Genomic DNA, 18,044 nt, shown 5'->3' on the forward strand with positions numbered 1-18,044 from the left:
CCAATCCCTTTGTAACACGTTTTTTTAATTATGCAGCAAAGTTCTTGCAGATGTGTCATGTATAGAAAAAGATGGGTCAAGTGCAGACTGGAAGTCGATACAGCTATTGGCAGAGGCAGCAGCGCCGCTCCCGATGTATCGACCGGTGATGCTGTACGGGGGATTCAGCAGAATGTTTGACTGTAAATCCATACGCATCTATCCACAAACTCCATTCGACCCACCCCCACCCCCACTCCAACCCACTCCGTCTTTCACCATCAACACAACATTACAGCTCTACCTGCTCAACATCAGCTGAGTATCTGGTGAGGCAGGGCTGACCAGTGAACATGTATGTTTGTGGTCTTAATCAGTTTTTTCCTTTTTTTTGTTATTGTTATTGTTTGTTGCTGTACTAAAAATAGAACTTCCAGTTCTCACAGCCTGACAAAAGTCTGACACCAGTGTTAGTCACTTGCCTTAAAGGAGAACAATTTAATTATAGCTTTGAAACACGGTCTGCATTACTGCTGTTTCCTGTAGCCATAATGTGCTTTTTTTTAAAAAAGGGAAAAAACACAGTTAAAATAGCCAGTTTTATCTTGCACATTTGGGAAATATATCTTTACTAAGGTTGTCGAATCAGTGAATTGCACACTTTGGAATCAGCCTATATTCATTCTACTACTACTGCTGATAATACTGACATCAGAACCAGGCGTACCGATGTGGGGTTTAGGAATTTGAAGGCTGCTGGCATTAGAAATATTTTTGATGCATTAAAAATTAAGATGAGTTTCTTATTTCTGAAATGTTTTATTTTTTTTAACATTCTGGTGTTCCTGGTCAACAACTCTTGGGCTTTACTGTGTTTTGTTCTTAATTACAGCTGAATATATTAGTGTAACAAGGCCATTTTCTGTTTCTGTTGCACGGTTACGGATGTTCCTTTGATGCACCGCCCCCAAGCTAGTCCTGCTCGCTGCGCGTTGTAGTCACCCCGCCCCCGCCCCGCTACGTCAGGTGGTGAGTATGTGGCTGAGACAGGTGTGTAACAAAAACGCCAGTTATCTCTCGAGAAAAGTAGAAAAAAGGAGTAAAATAATTTTTGTGTAACATTTTCCAGACGTGAAATGGCTGAAGTTTGCACTATTGCCAAAGAGGGAAAACTTCGAAACTACCGAGTAGCTGCTGCCGAGTAGCATCGCCTGCTTCCGTCTGGACGCTGGATATTGTGTCTTTCCAAGGAGGAGGTAGGACGCAAATCACATGACATTTAACCGAGTTAAAGTATAGTTTATTTGTACTTACATTTTCTGAGAGCTCAGGTTACTTTTTTATAGGCCTAAGACTAACAGAAAGGCAGATATTTTAAAGTAGACTAGTTAGTAAACTAGACTAACTAGACTTTTGTTGGCCAGCTGTTGGACTTTTTCCGTCATCAAGAAGTGCAACCCGTTTCTGTTTGCTAGCTCCAGTATTCTCTGCTCTGGTGTCTGAGTTCTGTCTACAGCGAACTGTATATATAACCATATATTGCAGGAACGTGCACAACTAAAGCGTAAGCTACCGACGTTATGGCAGGTTAACATCATAGATATATACACATAGATTACAGCATTGGTTGTTGTCATATTGGTTGGGGAGGGGTGTGTGTCTGTGGAGGCAGGAGGAATTTGTAACCGAGTTTCAAGCGTTTTGGTTAGTTACAGATACCAGGCATGTATTTATAGTACAGGATGTTTGGCTAAATTAAAAATGCAGGTTTTCATACCAAAATACTACTTTATGTACATAGTAATGGTAACAGTTAGTTTTTAAATAAACGCTGATTTACATGTTAAGTTACATATAAAAAAAAATCTAAAACTATTTCCTTCTTGAATGGAGTGAAGTAGAATCTAGTTAAGCTGCAGATTGTTGTGCTGTTGAAGTGTTTTACATTACGGAGAGACATTTCTGTTGTTTGACCTACTCATATTAATTTGAATGTGGTGGACACAATAATAGGAACACCTGTCAACATAATGCAATATAATTTACCAGGACCACAAACTACAGCCTCCAGAATGATTACACATTTGACTCAATACTAGAACACTCTATAACACAGTTTCAGCAAAAACTGAATATTATAGCCTTTATTGCAGGACTGCTGTATTACACTCCATTAGTTTAAGCTATTTGTTCCTACAACTGGCAATTCAATATGTTTTTAATTCTACATGTATTTAGGTATTTACTACTTGAGTATTTGTCCGGCCATATTCTAGGTTTTCCTCTCATCTTGTTTCCTGCTGTTGATAAGTCAGTGGTTGTGTATGTTTTGTGTGGGCTGGAGGCCCTACTGCTCTTTACAGAGTCTTCTACTACTGGTTTTCTTTATTGAACCTTGTGAATCTAGTGGCATACATTTGCTAAAGAAAGATTACATGTTTCATGTTACATGAGCATTTAGCTGCATGTCCAAGTAAAAATTGTGTGTGTGTGAATGTGAAGCCACTGCTGACCGTCACTTTTACGGCTTAAAATGAGTATGTTGTCCATGAGTACGTTCATAGCAGGTCAAAACATAACTAATTAGTAGTTTTGAACCGGGACATCAGTGTTTTGGATCAAGTAGCTTGTGAAAAACAGGTTGTGACCAATTGAGAAGGCTATGCATGTTAACTTAATGTGTCCGTGTGTAAAGAACTCTGATCTTGGCCAAAAAGAAGTTGATCAGGAAATCTCTCACTCTTGGTGTTTGGTCCTTGTCTCCTCAAAATACAGAATAGCTATAATTATCTTATTTGCTGCATGCCTTTGAATCCGCCACATTTGACTTGATTTACTGTATGTCCGCCCTACTGTATCAGTGTGCTATGATAAATTGGTGTATATATATTTTTCCTCACATCTTGTTCAGTGTATTGCAAAGAATCTCATTCTCTTACTGTGAATGAATCTGCTTGGACAGCAGCATGGGAAATGTGTTAATGGATATGTTGCTTTCCTGACATATTCTCTTTTGTTGTTTCAAAATAAGAAAGGAGGTGAAAAAAAGTACAGTTATAATTCTGGACAACTTAACGTCCAGAGAGAGCCAACTGTGTTTCAACCTCATATTTATCTTGTGATGTGTGAAGTAAGAGTTGTAAACACAAGTGAAAAATCTGAGAGAATACGAAACCACCTCTGATAAAGACTACGCTACAAGGAAGAAGCTGATTTCTGTTCTTTCATTCTTAATTGTTTTTAAAGCGCTGCCATCTCTCATGCTCAGTCAGCCAAAAGCATATTGTCTGTCTCTCAAAAAATGTATTTTTTTAAATATATCTGCCTACATAAACATTTACATATAAAAGCCTGGCCTAAATCTTGTTTGAGGGACCTTGCTTTCTGTTATTCAGCAAATGCTATGCCTGCTTTCGAAGCCTTTTAAGCATCTGGCAAGCCTCTATTTTACCCATGTCTCTCTCTCTCTCTCTCTCTCTCTCTCTCTCTCTCTGTCTCTGTCTCTCTCACTCTCTCACTCTCACTGTGTTGCTCTGCAGTACGGTTTTGACGATTGAGCTTATAACACGTCCCACAACTAGGTCAAAAATCATCCCCAAAATATTCACACTAAAACACACGATTTGGTGACGAGGTGAGACAAACAACGATTCTTTTAAGTGATTGCGTGCGGGTCCTGTGTTTTAAGATGCCACAATTAATGCCACCGTGGCTTGTTACCATGGCAGCCAGTTCATCTCTGCTGAATCAGTGTCTTACTTTTTTTTCCCTCCTTCTACTTGGAGCAGATATTCAGCAAGAGTCAGTGAGCAGCCCTGATCTCACGGTAATTGGCAGGAAATCATATGAAAAGAAGTGCTCCTTAGTTCCATAAGCCATTTATGATAAATGGGAGCTAGAGAGCCAGAGACAAGCGGGTAACACAAGTAGATGCTTGTCTGTATTTGATAGCTCGTCATAGAAAATGCCCACAATGCACCAAGAGAGACTGCTGTTAGGGTTAATTTTGCAGACTGACTTACAATTATAAATATGTAAGTATGGACTTATAATGAACGTCGGAGACGAATTGAAGAAGGATTAAGGGTTTTACTTTTACATTGTTTGTTACAAGCAATCACGAGTGAGGAGTGCAAGGGTCAAAATCACACTGTTCAGAGTTAAAACATGAAAAATGCTGTGGTTCATCCCCCACGTTTTTATCAAGGCCCAAATCGTTGGCGAGTTTATGACCTGTCAGCAGCCAGCGTCTATGCACTGTGAGTGTTTTCCTTGTAAAGCTCACAGATTTGGAGAGGTGATCTGTGATCCCTGACAAGATCCTGTCCAACATGATATTTTGTTTCCTGTCTGAGGATTTTGATGGTCCTGACAGCCTCAGTGCTCGGGTCGAGCGTTCTCTGAAGAATTGCATATGAATGATTACATCTCCAACGTTGATGTATGAAGTCATGACCTGAGGGTTGTAGGACTACTTTTTTTTGGTGATATATCAATTTTGAAGTAATTGTTTAAAAATAAATGAAGAGATTTTATGAGTAAGAAAAAAATGTCTTTGATAAAAGTGAAGATGGTTAACAACTTACACCAATACTTTGACACACTGAAGTGTTCATTTCCAATTTAATTTGTCAAATGTTAATTTCTAGCCATTTCATAGGCAGTTGAGTAAAATTGTTAATAAATATTTAATTTTGTAACATGGACAGTGCAGAAGGACAGTAAAGCAGAGTAGCACCTCAGGTGGAACCTTTGGCATCGGAGCTGTGTTGCCTCAGGGAGAAACTTCTGCCCACACCTCAGATGTAATCTGGAAGACGAACAGAGTGCTCTGTGTTGTCATTGCTGCTGAACTCTATCTGTATCTGGCAGGTTAGTAAAAACTGATAATACCTACCTTTTGAAAAAACAAGTTTCATTTGTACGCCACTTTTGTAAGAGTTTGTCTATTATATTTTATCGTTAATTTGGAAGTGTTTCCAAGTTTGGAAACTCAGGCTGCAGGTTTACACTGCAGGTGGGCCAGCTGCTGCACCACAGTGATGGGGGTTTTGCATATCCGAATGTTGTCTTGCAGGACTGTCACTAGGTTTCTTTACTTTGCACAGTCATTATTTAGGCTACTTCATGATTCATAGTTGCAGAGAAACAGTTACATGATTTAGATTTAGTGCCTTGGGTACAATCTGAAGAGTATGAAGCTTGTTTACATGACATCTAATTGATTTATGAGTGTAAGAATATGAATGTTGTGAATTTAGAGTTGGTTAGGACACATAACAAATGGGTGCAAGCCCTGAGCCGCTGGTCCCCAGTTTGGTCCCCCAGTTCTAATTATTTGTGCTTCAATTTTAGAACAAGTGCCTTTGATTTCAAACTTGTTTGAAAAAACAGAGTTGCACATTAGTTTATTTTCATTCATTTTTTGTAGTTTAAAGGTGAAGATGTTACTATTTGAGGTGTAGCCAATTTGTTTTGCACTTAAAATGTTTTGTATTTCTCTGAGTGACATTCAGGTCAATTTTAAGCTCTCAAGTCCAGTCTAGTTTTACACAAGTAAATGTAGCTGAGTTGAGTATTGCTGAAAGTACTTGTTCTCATTTCTGTTGAACTTTGCCTATATCTTGTAGGAGTTAAATTTTTGTTGCTGTGTGATCCCTCCTGTGACCCATAACACCACAACTAAAACAGAGGAGTGAAAGGCTGGAGTAACCTTTAAAAGCAACTCAATTAATCACATGTATGATCAGAGTAGGAATAGCCAACACATTTGACCCATTGTTCATGCTTTGAAAATATATCTCCGGTAGCAGTTAACATTTAAAGTTAATTATAATCTGATATATGCATATTATGAAAATTAGGGTTAAATAGTAGGGAATTGGCTGAATTGAAAACACAATAAGAAAAAAGTGAAGGACGTTTACTTTCATTTTTCACTTCACACAAATCCAAGTGTTTTATTTGATTAAGATGTGAACATTTAAAACTTTTTAAGACTGTGGAAAGAATTAGGTAATAATTTATATTTAAGAGTGGCTATAGCCCCTAGTTGAGGACTCTTTGGGCCTCAGATTAATTTGTGGCTCAATTATTAGAACTTGTTAAATTGGAGTTATACTTCTGTATGTAGTATGTTTCTTTGTTTCATGTGGACTTATTCTGAACTCGACTTGTTGTCTTGGCTACATCCCTGCTTGTGCCTCAGGTGTGATACTTACTCATACGATCATAGCAATTGAAAGGATTTGAGTTAAAATAGATACCAAATTACATTCTGGGTGAATGACTGCTCCATACTTTAGATGCAGCTCACTCGTGTGTCATACTTCCTGTTTTTTGGGGCCCTGTGTCATTTCGTGACAACTCTGTCCACCCATCCTCCTTCTTCCCTCCAAGATCAGAGCCCTCGTTTTGAGAGGCTTGACAGATCTGGGCCCCTGGTGAGTGATCAGAGCTCTTCGATCAGGCTTGATCGAAGGTGGTAGGTGGTAATTTAGCCTTGGGGGTCTTAAGTAATTACTCCTAAAATAATACAAAGGTCTATGAGAGTTTTCTAGTAACTAACTTTAGTTTGAATTCCTATCATGGCAGTTATTTCTTCATTTACTCTTATAACTATTAGCTGTACCTCCTACAGGCTTAAACGGAGCTTTAGTGTATGAACATCCAATTAAACCTCATCAAACAACATCATTCTGCAAAATCAATCGGCTTTTAACAAGTCGGGTTGAATGTAAATACCAAAATGCAATAAAAGACCTGTAAATAAATGCTGTTAACTCTAGCCCTGGACATGCCACCCAGGGTTTTGTTGTTTTATGATATGCATAATAATACCAATCCTGCTCACAGAAACATATGTACGCACACTGTGGATCACTGGGACAGTTTAATGGTCTCTCCAGCTCATGACAATATACGGCAACCCTTCCCTCCCTCCCTCCTTCCCTCTTTCTTTCATGATGGCATTTATGTGACCAGTTTAGAGCCTGAAGCCTGTAATGGAGTTGTAATCACTGGGTCTGGGAAATGACAGCTACATATGTATCTGTCATATGTAGTCTCAACTTTTTTTTTTTTACTGCATACTGCTTTGTGAGTGTATTACTGTGCGGCACTGTTGCTGTGTTCCCAAGACGAAATGGAAAGATTGAATTCTTTCATCTTGTCACTCTTCCACAGGGAAAGATTAGACGGCCAGTTGGTTTAAAGCAGAATTTTAAATGGGCCTCTTTGAATGGAAGATGGGAAATACTCATACAAATGCGTGGTGCATTTATGTTTTATTTATTTCTATATATATGATATTCAAACAAGCCCGTTTTTTTGTTTTAGAGGGAAACAACTCACCCACTCATTTCCATTTGTATCTATTGTAACTTTAATTTGTGCTCTGTAGTGCCAACAAATACATCACTGATGCATGCAATGGTTTTCATTTTGCCATTTATGCCACAAACGTGGTATTATTAAAGTGGTAAATCTCAATCAGAGCTCATTGTGTTTACTTAGCCTCCAGGTATGTAGTATGTAAAGCCTTGGATCTTTTTAGGTTTCAGCAATCTCATGAAATTAGGAGCTTTACTCAGAAGGCATTCAGTCATTTCCTCTTGGTCATCTAGTATATGACAGTAGAAAAGCAGGTTGTTCCCTGTTTGAATGGTTTCTGGGCTTATATCCAAGGTTTTTAATCCTCATTTCATTGTGCACTCAGTCTACCACAACTAATGCGGGCGTGCTGTGCTGTGGCCACTCTTTCAGTTTTCATGTGAACTGTGTGGTACAGCTAGTTAGGCAGCTGAAGCCTTGTTGTAGACACCATATACCTGCTATTTGATATATGTAAACTGTAGATTATTTTAATCCACTTACAATATTAGTTTAAAAAAACAAAAAACATTTCAGATTCAGATAGATGTATGTTTTATTTTACTACATAGTTGATAATATATGATGATTTTCTTTTTATAGCAAGCTGATTCTTCATTATTTCACATGAATGAGCACTGAAAGAAATGGTGAATAGGACAAAAAAAATGCTGGACTAGCACCCTTAACAAAGAAACAAGAAGAAAGACAACAAAGGGCTACTGAGTGGTTTCAGGCAAAGAAAGGAAAAATATTAGAATAAATAGAAACCACCAGCAATTGAATCTCCAAAAGACTAGGCCATCGTGACAAATTACACAGACATAAAAACTCAACCAGAGACACAAAACCTGGAGACAAACTGCAGGACAATTAGGTGAACAAAAATACTTCAGATAAAAAATGTATCTTTAAAAGGTTTTCTGTTATCTTTTATAACAATTACAGAAAGAATTCAGTTCCAGACACCAGGTCTGAACAGCGAGCGCATCAACACTTGTCATAATATTCCATGTAATCTTGTCCTTGGAAGGCTGCAGTGTCCTTAGTGATATAGATATTTAATGAATGTGATTAAGGAGAAGTTACAAGGTAGGAGAAAAATATTGACATTCCAGACACCACCCATGGCTATATCACAATAATTGGCAGAATAAATGAATATGTCTGAATAATCAAGTGGAAAGGTTATTCTCAAAAAATACTGTGGCATGCTGCTGAATACCAGATTGGCACCATAAATAAAGATACTGAATGGAACTCTGTATTCCATAGTAATTATAGTTCTTATAATTTGTTTTCTGAAGTTCAAGTTGAACACAAGTGAGAAAGGGTTAGGTAATATTTCACTGTTATGTCAAAGGCCTTACCTAATGTGGCCATGTGATTCAGTACCATGGACAGTGACATGAAACCTTAATTCAGAACGTGGACAGTAACACACTATCCTTGATGCGGGAGGATGAGATGTGTCAATCCTTCAGAGACATTTGCAACACACAGTTTTTGAATCAGAACCATGGACAGCTGCAAAGCAATATTCAGCTTCAGGACCATGAATTCTGACATAATCCAAACAAAACTGAGTACAGAGACAGAGAGTTCTCCCTTCAGCACTATGGACAGTTACAAAAATCTTTTACATGAGAATTCAGAACAGTGGACACTGACATGTAATTCTCAAACCCATGCAGTGAAATCATATCTTTCAGTCAGCACCATAGACAACACCAGCTCTTGAAGCTGAACCAGGCCCAGTGACAACAATCCCTGATTCAGCACTGCTGAAAGTGACACACAGTCTTTGATGCAGACATGCAATCTTTGATCCAGAACCAGGCATAGTGTCATAGCTGACTGAGTTGGGGTTGACTGTGATGTTGCTGTGTTATTCTCGGGGATTGTGTCTCAGGAAGTGTCGAGTTTTCATCCGATTTCTTTGACAGAAATACTGTATTTTCTGTGGAAAAACTTCAGTAACTTCCTTTGCAATGAACACTACAGACTGACGTCAGGATCAACACTGTATATTGTTTATAAGGTAACTGTGGGTTTAATGTCTTATTAATTTGAAATTCATAAACATTGACAATGAGACATTTGATGCAGCACCATGGACAGTTGCACACAATTCTTGCATTGTTTTTGGTCACATCTTGGATTCATTTTGCATCTCTCCTGGTACGCGTTTGGTTGAATTCAATTAAACCCCCCATAGTGAAAGAATAAGAGCCACCAAGAGACCCGAGCTGCTGATGAGAGATATGCTTCATTTAGCTGTATTCAAAAACACCCACATTTCCTCTGTGGGAACGCAGAGTATCAGAAAGACTGATAGCAGTGAGGACATTCAGAAGGGATTTGATCCCCAGCCAGACAAGTTCAACTACTGATACAAAGCCTCCTTTGAATTCTTGAAAGAGAGTAATTGAAAAATTCTACTTTTTCTTTGTTGTTTATACCGTGCATTTAAGCAGGCAAGTAAGACTAAAGCTAAGATTAAGTGAACTTTCTCATTAACTGTGATGCCTGGGGAGTAGCTGTAGTACTTCCTAATTGAGACAGTCTGAGAGTGGGGGAGAATATATTGAGAGGGGCCTGCTGGGGTTTGATTCCAGGCAAGTAAAGCCGCATCTGGGGGCGAGTTTCCTAAGTAAAGTATTACAGCGCCAGGAGATTCTGCACACAGGACTGAGGGTTGGAAAGAGTGCTAAAATGATCTCATGAAATTAAAGTACTGTCTGTAGAAAGCTTTACCAAGATGGGATTAAGGGGAATTTAGGGATGTAAACATCTACTTAGATAAATTCAGTATTTACTGAGAGCCTGTCATATGTTTATGCAGGACTCATAGTGCCAGCTATGATGCTTAAAAGTTAAATTACTGACTTCAATACACATAAAGTAGTGGGAGTAAATGTGGTGATCCTACCCTTGAGCTCTACAGTGACCTTGTAGCACAATGTGGGATTAACAACATGTGAATGTGGTCCTCCATTGTTTTGTGCATCCACTCAACTAGGCCCCATGCTGTGCAAAGCCTGTCCTTCAGCTACAGACAGCAGAGCACAGCAGGATAACACAGACAACAAAGGCAAAATCCAGACAATTATCAATTTATGAATTTATTATACACCACAGGTTGAAATTATAGCTGCCTTGCAAAAAGGCTAAAATGATCAGCCAAAGATTAAATCCTTGAACTCCCACAATGTACCACTATTTCTATTTTTCCTTCCCTGATAATCCAAATAAAGGATGCAGAGAGAATTTAATAATTACACTGAATAATAATTTCCAGTCACTTTTCTTCATTGCATTTAAATCTGCTAACAGTTATCGCTAGTCAGTTTAATTACACCTACATCCTTATTCCCCACCACCCTCTATTAAGCTCCAAATGACAGAACTCAAAGATTCACAGATAAAGTAGGTCTTAAAATCCCTCAGCCAAAAGCCACAGTGACCTTGGGATTTCAGTAATGGTAATTTAATTTAAAATCAGTGTCTAATTGAGGCGTCACTCTAGGCGGGTGTTCATGGCTTACTTTAACGCCTCGAAGTGTCCCCGAGTGTGTGAATAATGTAAGTTCATCAGTAAATCTTTTTGTTCTCTCCGAGTGATCCACTGCCAAACCCCAAAGTTTGACATAGGCTAAAAAGCCCAAAAATTCTGATCTGAATCTTTTCCTACAGCTGCACAAGTTCTTCATCTTTAACCATTTGAAGAAAATCTGAGCAACAACTACAGTAATATGCCACAGAACTTTTCTTCATGTTCCTTATTATATAAAGATGCTGAATTCTCTGTGGCAAAGGATTAGACATGCCTGCCTTGCACCATCCATGCAAATCCTAACAGGAGACTGTAGATCAGAGCGCAGGCAATACAAATAATTAATACTCAGGGGCACTGGAGTTCTGGTGCTGAAGGAATGCTGAAATAAAAAAAAAAGGAAAAAATGATGAGGGCAAAGGAGATGGAGGGAGCGCAGACTAAAGCTGGGTTTGACACCTGTCAAATTATTGACTTTGAGTACGTGTTTGATCCGTGCACACGGCTGCACGCCTGCATGGGTGTTTGTGTGTGTGAGCGTGTGACTTTCCAAGCGCATCTCCTTGCGCTCCTCGGACATAAATCAATGCGACGAGCTGTAGTGTTCACCTTGAGGCTGATGCAGAGCTGTGCAGAGGCAGCGCATTACAGGTGAGGTGTCAATCAGCAGGAAGCATCAGCTCCAACCTCAGGTGTCATGTGGACAAGAAGACTTTTAAACATGATAGACAACACCCCGCTTCACACACACACTCAGATGTCTTCATGCAGCAAACTCCTCCTGCTTTTGTCGTATTTGTTTTCTTTTGTTTGTGCCCTTTACTCTCGTTATTGCTGTGATTGCACAGTATTGCCTTATGTTGCTCTGCTCTGTGGTATAGCCACACCGCAGGCGCCTTTGTTGGTGTCACCCCTCTGATGACCTAATGTGGGCAGTGTGAGAGCAGTCAGCTGTATCTATATGGTGCTGTCCGTAGCTACAGAACTGTGAACATGTTGTGTCACTGCTCCGATTCCCATTGCTTTGAGTTAACACTATGAGAGATTATTAAGTAGTATTCATTAGACACCCTTTAATTCTAAAGAATGTTTATACCTGTAGCTTTCCAAATACTCCTGGTTTTTAAAAACCATTATTTTGTATGTGATCAGTTTCCCTCCTGTTTTGATCTTGCCAGGCTCTGCAGCTGTGCAGGTAAAAATACAAAAATGAATAAATAAATTAAATCAATGCAAAGCAATGCAACAAGGAAGTGCATAAACCTATTAGCTGGTGATTTCAGGTTTGACAAACATTGTACCATGGACTATTATATTTTATGGACCTTGTTTTCATTTGGTCCAGATTCACTGCATTACTCGGGAATAGTTGATTAATTGATGGGCTGAAACTGTATATTTAATCAGTGTTGTGTATTAAGAGTAATGTGTTTCATGAGCATGTCTGTGTTTTACATTCAGATTTGTAGACATGTTTGTAGATAACAATTAAAGAACGTATGGCCATTAAATGGGTACTTCAGCAATTTAATAGTGTTCTCATTAACGTGGGGGATTTGTGAGAGACAGATTTTAAAATATATAGAATTTCCATCTCTGGTATGGGTTAACTTCAGCAAACACTTGATCCTTACATTTCCCATATTCAACTCTGCCAATTATCTGCTCACTTCTTTAAAACCCCATCTCAAGTCCTTGTGATGAGTAAATCAAATGTCATGTAAAATCAGAGGAATGCCCCATGCTTGCTCATGGTGGGATTTGTTGGGTCTCTCTCTGTAAATACCTATTTTAAAGAGTATGATCTAGACCTGCTCTATATGAAAAGTGCCTTGAGATCACTGTTGTTGTGATATGGCACTATATAAATAAAATTGAATTTGAATTGAATTTAATTTAATTTATCAAAACTGTGGAAGCAAGCAGCTGTAGTAATTTGAATATTTGAGTGGACTGGATAACTACCTGCAAAGGGTAATCATTATTTCATGAATAAAGTAAAATAACACTGCATCAATGGGATGTAAATATTTTACTTTGAAAACCCTCAGAATCTTTCCATAGGCACTTTCAAGTGGTTTGATTTAAAAAAAAAAACTTGATTTTATTCTATTTATCTATTTCTTTTCGGGCTTAGAAAATTAGATAGAGAATTGTCCAGTGTTCAAAAACTATTTTCAAGTTACTCAGCGTTGGAATTAAAAATTTTAAACATTTTAATTCAACTTAAGCTTGACCGTGCAGCAGCTGTGTGGTAAAAGCTTGTAGGAGTAAAGACGTACTTAAGTATAGAATATCTCAGCTGCTGCAGTAAGAGAGGAGTATGTTTTCTAAAACAGACCGTTGAATCACACAGAAGCTGCAGTTACAGCCTGCTGATGGGAATTTCTGATGTTCAACGTTGAGAAGAAACACAGCGTAAACACACCACTTCAGAGCCCAAAAGGCATGAATTTAACATGTTACCCAGCGCTACACAGACATGCATCATGATTCCACTCTCTCATCTGTCTTCAGTCTTTCAGTGAAGACCTGTACACTGCTAGAGCGATAAATCATCACGACGGTGGGTGAAATGTCAACTTAAATGGCATTTCACCTTTGACCTGTTGTCGGTGGGAAGTGCATATGGGTACGTGAATGAAGATGGATTGTGCGCTGGGCGCAATGATGTTATTGTCAGGTAGCAGCTAAATGGAGAAAGATGTCCATGAGAAAGATGTCCAAAATAAAGGACTGAAGCTGTGGATTAGAGTGATTCAAGTGTTCATAATTAAATATTTAAGAAGTACAAGGGATTATATCATCTGCAGTGTTAATATGTATGCAGATGCCTAACCGAATGGCTAAGTTTAATAAGCGTCCATAGAGCTATAATGTGTGATCACAGTTTGGATTACACAGAATCATGTTTCCAGTGAAAATGGTAATTAGAGGGAATGTGATATAGCAATTTTATAACAAATCTTTAAATAAAAATGATCATGGGAGAAAGAAAAACAAATAAATATTAGTGTCAGTATACTGCAATAATTTGCCCATTTAACTCATGCTCTATAGATCTATAAAATGAAGTAATGACACTTTGGGGCTCAGTTTGAGTAATCCAATTGCATTGATTTCAGCACTACTTTCTTCTGGTCGTCTTTCAGTACCACTGCACTAATCACTCATTTGTAAAAGATTTCATTTTGAAAGTAATCGCACTAGACTTAAGCATAATGGATGATGGATGGTAAAAAAAAAAAAAAAAATCAATGGCAGCACAGAGGAGCAGAGTGTGATGACAACATGAGGGGCCTATAAAAGGACCTTTTAATAGGGACTGTACCAACAGTCTTAGCGCTGATGCAGGAGTACAAGTAAGCTACACGTCGGTGCACGCGCACACATACACGTGGGTGTACGTTCATAATCGTGATTTATTCATGAACTTTTACAGTGGTAGAAATGCTCCATTTTCTAATACATCTATTATTTAAAGATTGGACCCTGTGGACATAGCTCAACAGATTGTGGTGTAAAAAATGAATGCAAAACCAAACTGGAAGCATGCATATGAATGTGCATGGGATCTCCTTTGTGTGTGTATGTGTGAATGTGTGCGTCCTGTTTCCTGTTTCTTACAAACCAGTGCTTGCAAACTTTAGGCTTTTTGGCTTCTCTATAATAGATGACAATCACAACAGTTGCCTTGAAACTCACCTGTTCCTCTGAGATAGAGTTACTGTAGGGCTCCTCCAACATTGAACAGAATGTGTTTTGGAGGAAACTTTCTTGCAGCACAATTTCTGTTCACTTAGAGATCTCTTGGAGATTTGAAGCCGTATAAGATTGTAAAAACAATTTTGTACACATACCTAAATATATAAGTGCAGGAACGAGGACTGCTTCTCTGTCTCTCAGAGAGGTGAAGAGAAAACTCCTTTTTCATATTTAATATACATGGAAATACGTACTGCGCATCCAGCATGCATGTAGGGTGGGAAATATGGTAACCAGTATCTGGTAATAAGGCCTCACAAGATGAGAATACTGATGCCAACAAAAGCACACAAGCTCCTGGATGTTTCAGTCTCAAGCAGCCCAACTTACCAAAACAGAAAAAATAGAATAAAGAGAATATCTATGGGTGTCTAGAACATTTCTTCTTCTTCTCTATGCTATTTTCAATTTCAAGCTGCTCTAGTGAAATTTTGCATACTGGCAGCTCTAGGAAGAGGTAAGTGCTTGAAAAATGGACTTTGAAATCCAAAAACTCAATATGACATTCATTGTGACATCAGTTACCAGCACAAAGAGACTTTCCTCACCAGAAAAACAACAGCACCAGTTATTTGCTCAGATGGTTGAAATGACCTCTATTTGTGTTTTCCTGAGAAGTGACTTCTTTTGAGCTGTGCAAATGATTGTCTGTCAAAGCTGGAAGTCGCCTGATGTTATTGTGATGTAAAACCTCAGGGTGGATGCCTGAGCGCTCAAAGAGTCTGACTTTGACATCAGAGACTGCTGCTTCCTAACAACAGTCGACAGTGACCCCATGTACACTTAGCACACTGCATCAGATTTATATCAGATGTTTTAAAAGTATTAATGCATCCAAAAAGCATATGAAATGGATCGAAATCTGATTGCTGAGTTGCATTTAGCCAGATATTGCAAAGGTGTAAATGCATCCCTCTCTCTAGGATACATACATAATCTTTATTTCTCCCAAGTGTGACTGTGTCAGTAAGTGGTCTGTGGCAACAGCCACTCGCATAGTGCATTTTGTTTTTACCAAAGTGGGCATTATCTGATTTTGTCCTCTTCTTTTAATAGTTTTAATGGCACCCAACTGGACACCCATTTTTATCATTTATTATCACTATGTCTTGGATCTTTAAGATCTTTATAAATCTTATACATTTTATTTTTGGAAATTCTCTAAGTTGCATTCAGATACTCTCCTGGTAACAGCTAATAGAAATTAGCTGTCATTCTCCCAAAACAGAAGTCATTTTTCTGGTGTTTTTGGCAAGTGAACCCTCCTGAAGTCCAGCCCCCTGAATGTAGACTGGCCAATTACAGCTTAGCGTCGTCCAGCTCCTACCAGGGTCCAACAGTTAAACAACTGTGGTAAACCCTCAAGCAGTACTGGATTTTGAGCTAGTCATAGTTAGACATTGTGCCTTGTGTGCAGAAATACTTTACACCCAGAGGTTTGAAGGAGATATATGTTTACTTCCCCTTTCCAAAACTAAAATCATATCAAGCACATCATTCGCTAACAAGCACTTCTATGCTATGCAAGTGACTGAAGGTATACTGAATGTATACATGTGCTGCTTTTGCTTTTTAATGATTTGAAGACTGAATCCTTAATTTCATAGTTCTCTATCTTGCTTGCCAGGAGATTTGGTGGTTCTCCTTTACATTGTGATCTGTAGACTTTTGTACCTTTTGTCTTTTTAACATTTTTTTGCTGCTGAGTCAGTGTGACATCCAAGACATATCCCTCAGACCCATACTGTAGACGGTCAGTTGCCAGTTTCAGGTGCATCACCAACACCATTTGGACTGAAATCAGGCATACCCTGATTTGCTTTTTGCTTGGTAACACCAAAATGGGGTGCAATCGGATTAGTGATGTTGCCAGTGCAGACTAATTTATTAGACTTTAACTGGATACAGGGCACTTGAAATAATGAGTGAAAATGGGACCATTTAAAACAGAACCACTGGTTTCCTTTAACCATAACTGCAATCGTTTCACAGCCTTAATGGTTTGAGTTGCATAAGACAATCCTTATTCACAGAGTTGGAAAATAAGAAGAAACTCATGAATCAGTTTTTCAAAAGTCACGTTGGTCATCATGCCGTTTTTTGTCCTTAAGGTTTATAAGGCAAAAGATGTAGACTCAGAACATTTCAGAGCTTTTTAGGAGTGTGATTTCCCTTCTTAAATTTTCATCCGTCACTTTCTGTATGCAACAGAAATTTCCTGCTAGAGCTCATAGCCGACCTTTTTCATTTGGTCAAATAGGGTGAAACATAGCCGGGGTTACTTAAGGTTTGGGCTGACGAGACAGGATTTATTTTTTCTTTTTACTGAAAAATCCATTCTTGTGCAGCTTTCAGTGTAATTGAAATCCTTTTTTAAGTTAAATCATTCAGTGTTTTAGATTCAGGACTGTAGATTTTTTGCAACTAGGCCGAGCCAATTAAAGGATGTAATAGCCAGGGAGGAAATTCAGCCATTAATTTCTGTCTGTTCTTAAAAGTCCTCACGATTTGGCATGTAAGACTTTCTGTGTGTGTGTGTGTGTGTGTGTGTGTGTGTGTGTGTGTGTGTGTAAGTGTGTAAGTGTAAGTGTAAGGGGGGTGGAGGTGTAGAGGGTGGGGGTTGCCATCTATTCACTGTAATCTAGATCTAAAAGTGTGTCCAAGAGTTTGTTTTTTTTTTTTCCCACTTTCCATCTCTATTAGAGGTGAGAGCCTTCCAGGGAGCAGGTCGCCGAAGGAGGCACCTCATTAACCTTTGTGACACTCATTACAATGTGTGACTCCCCATGTCACCAGACAGTGAGGGGATTCTAGGGGAAGTCTCACAAGCGCACAGACACACACAGCACACACTCAATTATCTGTCTGTCTCCATTTGTCTGTTTCACTTGTGATGCCTTAGAATTTCACATTCCTCTGTGCCTTCTTTAGCCTCACTTTTTCTGTTTCCAGTGTATGCACTTACATGGATAGTGTACGCAATCATCTCAAATGAGGTTGTGTTCCATGATAAGAGAACTGCCACAGTTCATTGTGCTCTCACTATGATTCATGTAGGTCATGAACCATTGTCCTAGAAAATTCTTTTATCTCCCAAATAGTAAGGCAGAAAGGCAAAACAGATTGTCAGCGTTCAGTTCATGCTTTTGAAATTTTTTTTAGCCTATTTCCTGCAGGGCTGTGAAAAAGCTTAATTAGTCTCAGGTCTTGGGATCATGAAGCTGAAACAAAAACACATGTTAAGGTTTCTTTTTCCTCCCATTCACGGGACACAGAGGTTAGTCTGATTTTAACTGTAGTAGTAGTAAGTAGTAGTAGTAACTCAAACCGACCAAAAAGGCAGATATAATCTTGTTTTTTTGAATTACTTATA

The 18,044-nt window shown here is 38.7% G+C and overlaps 1 long non-coding RNA gene across 1 annotated transcript in view; it reads left to right on the forward strand.

Annotated features, from left to right (window-relative positions):
• The first annotated feature begins 950 nt into the window (after positions 1 to 950).
• LOC127139150 (uncharacterized) overlaps positions 951 to 18,044 on the forward strand; it is a 204,025-nt gene continuing 186,931 nt past the window's right edge. The window contains exons 1-2 of the long non-coding RNA XR_007809139.1: positions 951 to 1,008; positions 1,109 to 1,235. This is a non-coding gene — a long non-coding RNA (uncharacterized LOC127139150). The remainder of the gene's footprint in view (positions 1,009 to 1,108; positions 1,236 to 18,044) is intronic.

This window comes from Lates calcarifer, linkage group LG7_2 (assembly GCF_001640805.2).
Source record: "Lates calcarifer isolate ASB-BC8 linkage group LG7_2, TLL_Latcal_v3, whole genome shotgun sequence".
Taxonomy (NCBI): Eukaryota; Metazoa; Chordata; class Actinopteri; family Centropomidae; genus Lates; species Lates calcarifer.